The following is an 11,817-nucleotide window of genomic DNA, read 5'->3' as shown; positions in this document are numbered from 1 at the left end:
TGGAAGAGAGGACTATTTATAGAAAGAAAAGAGGATCAGCCTCATTTTATCTTTGCAGTGCAGAATCATAAGAGTGATGGGGGGGGGGGGGGCATTGAGTTTTTGTCAGGATTTCAAAAACGTTCTGTGTCTTGTCTATAAGAGAGACTTATATGATATCGTGATAGAGGATCATATAAATTTATTGTTATAAATTTATTGGTGTAGATTGCGCTTTTGAAAAGAATTTTTAAACTTAATCATGTCCATGTCCCCACTACACCAAGTCTGATCAATACTTCACAGAGTATGTGTATCCACTCCATTAAACACAACTAAAATTTTGCAGTTATTTCTGACCACATTAGGAATAGGTGTGTACCGCTGAGTAACATAAATAACATTCGTGTTTTTGTGTCTGCCTCGAGAAAATATCCGAGCTGGATTTGATTGTTTGTCCAGCATTACATCATCGTATACATATTAATAATAATTAATAATGTCATCGCATTCTTCGTCCAACACTTTTGCATTTTCATTAAAATCTTTACGAACATCGTAGCATCTCTGATCATCAACTGAGGGAGCTAATAAATACAACTTATCCCATTTGAGACATCTCATTATCAAATGAAGTAATAACTGAGTCTTGCCACTTCCAGATGTACCGATTATTATTATTCAGATATAATTTGGTAGCGCTAGATGATGTTTGACTGGCTCTTGCTTTCGTGTCGCTGAAAAATCAATGACATCCATGCTATATAAATATACTAAATAATATAGATCTATATTGTGTTCGATGTAAAGCATTTACATCCACGCGTGGACTAGCAACAATAATAACAAAACATATAAAGCCTGCACTCACAGGAACATGTGTGCGATATGGTACAAAAAATATAAATTTATTTCTACCAGTAATTTTACTCGCGCTGGTGATATCACTACTTCATTAGGAAAATTACCAGGAACTCCATGGACTAAATACCCTGGAGAAAAACACCTTCCTGGATATAGTTATTGTGATCCTGGTACCCGACTTGATATCCGACTTGATGAACAATATCAAGCAAGACCTGGTTAATATCCAATAAACACTATTGATACAGCATATAATATTCTTGATATAGCTTATAAAAGTAAAGATTTACAACAAACACATATTGCAGATGCGAAGTTGATTCATGCATTAAATTCCATCAAAAATAAATATTTAAAAGAATCAATATCTAATTGGTCGATAAAATCTGCGATGAAAGGTAAATTATTATTCGGAGCTGGTAATTAATCAACCGATTATTGAAATAATGGAATCGATTTATTATAGCCCAAGAGGATATTGGAAAGGTAGAGCAGTGATTAGTAAACTCGCTGATGTCGCCGCAGCGTGGTTAGCACGACAGGCAATATGTCAAATTAAGTACCACTACCTAAACGAATTCGGTACGCACATTTCAATGTCAGCACTCCTAATGAAGTTCATCAAGCAGATATTTTGTTTTACCGCACGATACTATCAAAATTGGTAGATGCCAATCAACGTACAAATACGCATTAACTGTCATTGACGTTGCAAGTATGTATAAAGAAGCAGAACCATTATCAACTAAAACAGCAACTGAAGTTGCATCTGCGTTTGAACGAATTTATCAGCGTGGTGGTCAATGATCTCCACTGTTCCTACAGCTTAATCCTGGCAAGGAATTTCTTGGTGTAGTATCGTCATTGATGAAAAAACATAAAGTAAAGATCAGACGAGCATATATATATATATATATATATATATATATATATATATATATATATATATATATATATATATATATGCTTGTCTTGGTACAGAAACGCCTTGTTGTGATGCTATATGATATGCATATAACCCAACAACATTACTCTGAATATGTTGTCATTGTTAACCATGATAACAATCATTTTCCACCTGAATTCATAAACTAATTAATCTTTCTTCTTCATCAATTGATGGAGTCATTACTGGCATCCACAGTGAAAGTTGTGTTAATATTACTTTACCATCATCGCCAATAGGCCGCAATATTTCATCTTTGTCAGTACCCTTTATCACTAGTACAACTGTATGTTTCGCTCCAAAGATGTAAATCTCATATAATCACCTTCCAATATTGATTTACGTACAGCAAAGCCAAACTTGTAATTTACGTTCGTTGATATAACTGCTGGTGTAACATTACCTCCTGCAGCGTTTCTTATATTGGCTGTAGTTAAGCTAACATTTTCAGGATGATCAAATAATCCTTTACAAACATCATTGAGGGCCCATCTAATCTTGTATAATCATCTGAATATCTTGCAAGATTTAACATTGTTGTAGCAACATCAACGTCTTTTTGAATTATTTCAATATTTCTTCAATCAATCATGTATGTAGCGCTGTCAAATAATGACATAATACCATTATTTAAAACACTAACTTTAAACGCATCAGCATATGCAGTATCATTTGCTCTTAGAATATCTCCTTCTACTTCGATAAACGCTTCAGCAGGTAAAACATATTTGCTTGTATCTTGAACTTGTAATTCGATTCGACCATGCTGCTTTGGTACACGTGCGTCATAAGAATTTTATTGATAATCGCGAACAGATTCATCTTTAAGAACTGGTGTGTCCATAACAAACGCTGGATCGGATATACGGTTAAACATTTTTATTATAATTACTTTCGTCTAACTTTAAGACCACTACCCGAAATAAAACTTGTATTTACCGGCATAATTTCATCATTTAAGAGTAAAATAGAAGAACAACAACAATATTCCAAAATAGGAACTGCAGTTAATGTTAGGGATCAATTTACAAGTAAAGATGTAGATATTATCGTGACTGCACAAGCAAGAGAAATTTTTGACATTACTCCAAAGTATGAAGAACCAGATAGATATTTAAAAACGTGATATCTTTGTTCTCTGTGTCTTACTTCATCTTGAAATATGTCAGAACAATACTTATCATCATCTCTAAGAAAAGTTTGATTACTATAGATAAGATATATTTTAAATCCAATCATCTTTTGATAAAGATTTATCATATCCAGGTTTTAAATCTTCTATTTTACTTTCAAATTGTTAAAAAATATTTCTTTCTTTACCTTGTTCATCAATAGGAGCATAACGACTATATACACAAAATAGATTTTTAATCTAATCATCTTCTGTCAAAGAATTTGTTTCAAGTTTCAGATATCTATCTCATTCGTCATATTTTCCAACAATATTTGCTACTTCATCATATTTTAAAAAAATTAATAATTGATAAACCCTCATGTATAAAATTATTTTTAACTTCATTATACTGTTGTTTCAATATCAGTCTATATTGCCCTAAAGATTGTTTAGGGTCAGGTTGAGGAAGTTGTAGTAATTCTTTTTTTTTTTTTGTTTTTTTTTTTTTTGTTTTTTGGGTGTTTTTTAGGTTCAGATTTAGGAGGATGAGCCAATCTTTTAGATTTAACTACTGATCTATCTCTAAATAATAATTATTTATTTCATCTAAATATGCTATATAATCAAGATTATCACTTTTGACTTGCTTATCATATTTTTGTATTCGAAATAGCCATTTAAGCCAGGTTTCTTTTGACACCGGCTTAGTAGCATATTCAGGTTTTAAATATCTTTCTCCATAACTACAACTCGCAGCAGCAAATGCAGCACAATCTTTTAATTTTACAAATCTTTGTACTGTATTAATTGTTTCTGGGGTAAAATTATCAAACAATTCTTTCTTTCTTTTTATGTTTTCGGTTCTGGTTCTCCACCAACAGCACCTTCAAGTATATTTTCTTCAAGCTGAGGAGCCGGTGGAGGTTGAGATGCAATAATTCCAGCTGGAAGATTTTTTTGTCTGTTTGGTCCTTCTTTCTATCTTTTCAGTTTGCTCAGCAGTTTGTTTTAGTGAGGGAAGTAGACCTTCAGTAACTTCTGCAACTCTTTCAGTAACCTTTCAAACAGGTTTTAAAAAATGTTCTTTATCTTCTGCATATTCAACTTGTGCTTCTTGTCGTTCCTGCAGTTTTTGTTTGAGAGCATCACAAACAGGAAGATATCTTTTAATTGCTTCCTTCAAGATTTCTAGTACTTTCAAGTCTTCATTTACAATAATATTATCTACAATATTGTGTGCCCCTTCACATGCCTGCAAAATATGTTGTATGACATATATTTCAGTGGAACAACTTATGCCAAAACATTGATCTTTTGTATTGGTTCGCCGTCCTCACGTCGACACATAACCGTATGTATTATTTTCGTTTGGAACATTAACCACTGAAGATATACATGAACTAGGTCTTTGCATCCTCTCAATAATGTCTATTTTTTTTCTGCTCATCTAGTTTTCTGTCTAGTTTGTCACACATTTGATGCGGTACACGTCCCATTAGCTAGATTACAGGTTTAACGTTCATATATCAGTATTTTTAACTGAAAGTATTTCAGCTTTCCAATCTTCGAAATTAATTCTGATATATACTCAGGTATTCCTCTGTTCAAATAGAGTTAACAAAATCCTTTCCGACCTTTTAATGCCATATGCACTTTGTTTATATGTATTGCTCTGTTTGTTGTGGGGGTTCTTTTTGTTGTTGTTTACATTGCGTGCCGTAGCCTTAACATTCATCATGTTCTTATGCGGTTGTATATTTGGACATGATTGTATGATTCATTGTTTGATTTGCAAGTTTTATGATAGCAAATTCCAAACTGACATTTTGCTTGTTGTCTTCTCTTTTTGAGAAGTCGTCTTATTTTATCTGAAGATTGCGACAAACAAAAAGCTTTTTTTTAACTCTCCTCTGTCCTTCGACGACTCTTACCTGGAAGTTGACATTCCTGGAGAAACAGCGTTTGATATCCTCAATCTTTTGGCCGTTAGTTGGTGGGCATTGTTAAGAGTGTATAATCGTATTAAAATAAGTAACAGAAAAGAGTGAAGACAACAAGCTTTGTAGAATTTAACAAATAATTTATTTTCCTAAAATATAAAATGAAAAATTTGAAAGTTGAACTTACGGCTTTACGAATAAAATCCAAAAATAATCCAAGATTTAAAAACACAAGTCCTATTAATGAGAAGTTCAAAGTGAATCTCCGTTCAAACCCCGATGAAAATCCAAGATGTAAGGCGATGACGTCTGTAATAGTCAGCGTTGTACTGATGTGTCAGCAGTTTCTTGTTGAATCGCAAAAAATTAATATTGAAGTTTTTGAATTCCATAGAAATTCTCGTAAATGTCTTTGTCCAAGAAATATCAGAGCAATTTTGCATTTTCAAGGTAAACAATCGCTTTAATTCAATAATTTGAAGAATAAAAATTCAGCCCATACTGGTCACAACATAATACAGCTTAACGTGTCAGATATTAAAGCACGACTGATAAAATTTTTCATTATAACATCAGTTATACGACTACTTAAGACGCAGAACAGATTCCCGGATTGGGACAAAACTTCATCCTTCTAGAAAAAATAGAAGTTTTTTTACGAATTGACATCACGTCACGTAGTTCAGGTATGACCTTGACTCAACTTAATGATTCTTACTCTGTGAAAGAATAAACCAAAAAAATCAAATAAATTGTTTGCCAAAACTGTCACTGATTTTAATTCAGCAGCTAGATACAATCTTCATATTATTAGGTATTTACATTAATGAAATAAATAAAATCAATCAATCATGTCAAACAGAATTGAACTTAACTCTGACGAATCAAGTCCAGTAAACAATGTTACATTACAATAGCATGTAATGGAACAAAAATATTTTAGACCTAACAGACAAACAATTAATTTAAATATACATAACATCATTATGTACCGATAATTACTGTCCATTCTAGATGCATATGGTCATTATTCGATAATAGTCTAGTAGTTTGTTTCTGTTGTTTAATTCTCGCATCAAGTATTAAATACCATCGAACCTCAATTTACCATTATATATCACAGTCGGTGATCACACAATTTTTGCTACAACGATACACCTACATTGCATTATTCGTAAATTAGTAACACATGATCTTAAAAGGCCAAAATATTGAGGATCTCAAACGGTTAATGATTTAATACTGCAATCATAAAACGAGTTGATAAATTTCGATAGATAAAAAGGAATAAACTGTTTTTGCATTTCATTTAGTTCTGACACAGATACTGTACTTTTCTTGAGGGTTAAAATATAGACCCACCTCAAGACGAAGCACTACGGTTTATTTCGATAACTAATAATATTTCAAATTCTACTTTTGTTTACAAATTACAGTTTAAATAGTAAAATATCCCTCCGATCAATATAACATGGATTTTCAACACCGGTTACGTGGATATTCCTGCCTGATGTCACAATTTTCAAACGGTCAGGTCAACTTGAGTAGTTGTGGCGTCATATACACGTTTTCTTTGAGACTGGTTACAATGTTTCCGTTGGAAAGCGTGTCAATTCCACCGTTAACATTAACAACAGATGCAGTATTGGATATGGCAAAAGACAATTTGATTCCATTATTTGGATATTCATTTTGGAAGAATGTTGTGGTTGAATGACGTTTTGTCAGTTGAGATACCACCATTTTGAACATTCTCTTAATAAGAGAGATCAGTTTATTTAATCTCAAGGAACAGCAACTCAGGTTAAGTGTTTCATATTTAAATTGAAAGATTTTATTGGAGTACACATTTCAGTGTATACTATCAAGAAAGGATCTGATTTTACCAGGAAATATTTTTGCGAACTAATCACTTTTATACTTTGAGCTGCGTTCCTTTTTGGCTGTAAAAGCTGTGTGGCGAAAGCGTACGTGAAATGTCGGGGTGTGATACACCCACAACCTGCTTACAACCGAAAAAGAACGATTGACCCGACATATGTTCATTAGCTATTAAATGTAAGCATCCCGTACAAGTAGTGTCAAGTCATGTTGAGTGTAATGGTCTTTAATGGAACTTTCATACCGTGAAATCCTAGAGTAACAGGTATATTGTCCGGAGTTACGATGAGAGAAATGTATGTATCATTGATAAACGTAGATGCTACTCTGCCTCCATAAGAAAAAGAAAAATAGAAAAAGAGCAACAAAATTTCCAGAACACAGGTTAGAAAAATGGAATCAAGGAGCTTGGACCTGTAAATACCGTGAAAATAATATCAGGAGTTATTCATGCCCTTGTTGTCCAGAGATATGATTCCTACATGACACATGCCCTTGTTGTCCAGAGATACGATTCCTACTTGACACATGCCCTTGTTGTCCAGAGATACGATTCCTACATGACACATGCCCTTGTTGTCCAGAGATATGATTCCTACATGACACATGCCCTTGTTGTCCAGAGATACGATTCCTACATGACACATGCCCTTGTTGTCCAGAGATACGATTCCTACATGACACATGCCCTTGTTGTCCAGAGATACGATTCCTACATGACACATGCCCTTGTTGTCCAGAGATACGATTCCTACATGACACATGCCCTTGTTGTCCAGAGATACGATTCCTACGTGACACATGCCCTTGTTGTCCAGAGATACGATTCCTACGTGACACATGCCCTTGTTGTCCAGAGATATTTTTTCCACATGACACATAACACGTTCCGGCAAATGTCGTGTCATCGAGTGCTAACATCTATAGTTAATAATGTGGTAATCATGCAGTATAGAAGTGTGGTCTGATTTAAACGTTTAGCCCTTTTATTAGGGATATTGAGTGGGTGTGCATTTATGTTAAGTAATCCAAGTATCGCTTCATTTAAGAAATTACGTGTTTTGAATGCATGGTCACCTTACTGAACCAGGATGTAAACTGAGATCGTGCAGTGTTGTTGTTCGATAGGAAGACGTTTGCATATTATCTCAAAGCAATTATATTTGACTACTGAACCATTTACTGTTGTCAGCGGCCAGGTATTATGTTTTTCAAAACAATAATAATAATAAGGTAATAGATAACCTCCACGTTGCAAAATTGCAAAATATGCACTCGTCTGCGTCAGCTGGCACGAGAGAGAGAGAGAGAAAAAAAGACAGACAGAGCTTGAAAGATGGGGGGGGGGGGCGGGGGGGGGTAAAATGACTCAGTAGTAAACAAAGCAGGCTCTCTGAATTACATTTAAGTAGCTTATTTTTGCCATTACCATCAGTACGTAATTCGGTTCACATGACATCCACAATCACAAAGTCCTTTTACAGTTTTCACATATTATGTATTCCAAAACGACACTCAAACTCCATATCTGGCTGATTAAACAGAACGCCTGATATTGTTAAATACATATCATGAAAAACGTCTTACCAACCAGATGATATGGTAAGCTATCTATAAACTGACAATCCAATAGTTTGAAACAGCCTGCACAGCCAATTAGAAGCAATATATTATCTCACAGACTACAGCAGGCTGTTATGGGCATGTTAAAGATGTCAATACCAATGAGCTTTAGTCGTTTTATTAAGCAATCAGTCCCCATTAGCTGTGTGTTTATCAGGTCTTACTTGGGAGTTTTTTGTATCATATCATGCTTCTTTACTGTTTATTTTATGTATTTATTATACTTATTTATTTACTTTCAATTTAATGTATAGCTCCTCCTTTCCTACTAATTAATGGATTATTAATATGGGCTTTCAGGATGCATCTTTATACATATTCGTCATACTTTTACATGTTGACATGTACACCTATGAGGTGTTATATATGCAAATACGGTTTATTAGTTGTTTTAATAGATATCCACATGGTCTATATATTCTACTTTGAAGCTTTTGTTGGGACATATGATAAATAAATATTGCAAAAAGAGGGCGTCATAAATCAGATATAGGTCCGATCATGCTTAATATATCACATTATTCGTTTGTTACCTCTCATGCATTTATGGAATGGACTAGAGGAAATATCTTAGATCGTTATAGGGACAGACAAATTCCTGTGTATGCCATTGGCGGGTTAATAATGGCTCCATTTCTAATGTTGGCATACCGATTAAACATACTTTTTGCAGTTTTGCTCTTTAGTTGTATCATACGTGAATGAATGTGATATATTCCGGTAGATTAAACCCTTACAAGGAAAATACACTATTCTCGTCGGCCACTTTGCATTTTGTTATGTGCGTTCTGACGATTCCTGTCTACCCAGATTTTTGTGTGTGTCGGTGACTACAAATACCTATCAGTCAGGTACTGTTTGTTATTGTTAGTGGGATTGGTACTGGTAGTTAGACACTTTCGCTACCTCTAAGTAATACAATTGGTCGTTCTAAAAATAGAAATTGCATGTTTATACAACATCACATCATGCAATCATGACATGTCTATATTTCTTTGCAGCACATAATGTAACACACAATAATGAAAAGAACAATACAGGCATACCCACATAATCACCTTTGCTACACGTGGACAGCATTAGAAACATTAGACACCATAAAATTATGAAAATATTTACATGCTAAATCGGGACAAGTAAAGCTTTGGACGGGACAAATTAGTTTTCTCAAAAGGTATGTTGTCCTCCAAAGCTGAATAGTTTTGGAATAGTGATTCATCCTGAACCAGAGTTCTCTTGAACACAAGACTAGAAAAATGGAATAGTTCCACCATTGGTGAGAGATTTGGTTTCAAACGTGTATTGTTTTATTTATTATTATTCACCAGTGAAAATACACAACCGTTTATTGAAACTGTATAAGTGACTGAATGTAAGAGCATTTTATAAAAAAATGATTTTGTATCATTAGTAACCATAAGTTGTAAGTTAAACATTTTGGAACAATTCAAACCTACACATTGTACAATGCTGTCCTCTGTAAAAGCTATAACAAATACTGCATATTGTCACCAATGATGCTGTACATCTTCGCTAAGTCGGAATAAATTAAGTCATGGATAAAGTACTATGTAATAAATATTATATTGGCCTAAGCGTTCAACGACCTCCACCATATAATAAAAAGCTAAAACACGTACAGTTCAAAAGGTTCTTATAATATAGGCTGTATACACATTAAACTTAATCAAATCAAATTTAATATCGTGCATTACAGTAAAAAAAAAGACATTTTTTACTGTTTCCTGGAAATATTGTGTGTAGTAATTGCCGTTGCTTTATAACTCTGCTATTCAGCTTTATTTCCACTGCGTAGATTTAAATCAGATTTTGGTAGATGACTTTACATTAAGAAGACCTAATTCAAGTTTTATTAACATCGCTTTCTTGCAAAATGTTATGAATCTTGGCCCTTGTTTAATTTTGAACCTACCTTCCAACTTCCTCTCAATACTTTCTTCCGGACTTCGTTGATCCAAACTCAATTTGTTAATAATGTCATATCCAAAGGTTCTATGTCACGTTTGATGTTATCATTTTTCTATAAATATGTTAATGAATAATTGCCCTCTATGTTTGATGAAGTGGATTTGAAAAGTTCTAAATATTTCTTTAAACCAGCCAGTAAAGTTAACGCCAATCGATTCTTAAAAATAAAAAAACGTTACCAAGAAACGTTATATAGATTGAGCTGCAACTACACGTGCAAGATGCTAGACACAAAAAAATATATGCATGTGACGCAGTAGAGGTAAATGACCGTGACGTAAATTTATCAGAGAAGGAGAACAATTCTGCTACTGTGCAAAGAGCGTACAATAAAAACGGGCGCCCGTATGATACTTTAAGACTACATTACCATAACACGTTCAGGTAAATGTCGAGTGCTAACATCTATTGTTAATAATGTAATAATCATGCACAATAGATACGGATACGGAAGCCGGTTAGTGCCACGTTGAAATCAATTTTTTATCTCGTAATTACGACTTACTATCTCGTAATTACGACTTACTATCTCGTAATTACGAGTTAGCTATCTCGTAATTACGACTTACTATCTCGTAATTACGAGCTAGCTATCTCGTAATTACGACTTACTATCTCGTAATTACGAGTTAGCTATCTCGTAATTACGACTTACTATCTCGTAATTACGACTTACTATCTCGTAATTACGAGTTAGCTATCTCGTAATTACGACTTACTATCTCGTAATTACGACTTACTATCTCGTAATTACGAGTTAGCTATCTCGTAATTACGACTTACTATCTCGTAATTACGAGTTAGCTATCTCGTAATTACGAGTTAGCTATCTCGTAATTATGACTTACTATCTCGTAATTACGACTTACTATCTCGTAATTACGAGTTAGCTATCTCGTAATTACGACTTACTATGTCGTAAGTACGACTTGCTATCTCGTAATTACGACTTAGCATCTCGTAATTACGACTTAGCTATCTTATAATAACGACTTAACGTCAACCGGAAAGATAACAATCCACGTGGTCGAAAGTCACAAGTAAGTCATACTGCTGTAGATAAAAGCGTTTGATTCCAAACCAATTGGTATTAATTTAATCCAGACTTGTGCATCATTTCTTGTGATTTAGGGTGGACCGTACGAGAATATGCAGGTTTTATTTTCGTGTGGAATTCACAGCATCAAGCACCAACTAGGAATAGGGTATTCAACGTTTAAGTGGTATTCAACGTTTTAGTTTTGTCTCTTGATTCTGGGAGCGAGAATGAGTTTAACCAGATGGGCTGTGGAAGGAAATGGGGTGGGTAACACGGTACCTCTTTGTCTCTCTATCAACGAAGCCATGTATATGTTTATCGAACGAAGTATTTTACTATCTGCCTCCATATCTGTTAGCATAAATATATGTCATACAACTTTGCCAAAATATGCATGGCTGATTATGATGCAATTAAACGTACAGATGAAACCATATATTGG

Source organism: Sinohyriopsis cumingii, chromosome 5 (genome assembly GCF_028554795.1).
Source record: "Sinohyriopsis cumingii isolate HCF-2022 chromosome 5, ASM2855479v2, whole genome shotgun sequence".
NCBI classification, from domain to species: domain Eukaryota; kingdom Metazoa; phylum Mollusca; class Bivalvia; order Unionida; family Unionidae; genus Sinohyriopsis; species Sinohyriopsis cumingii.
Note: the sequence above shows the minus strand (reverse complement) of the source record.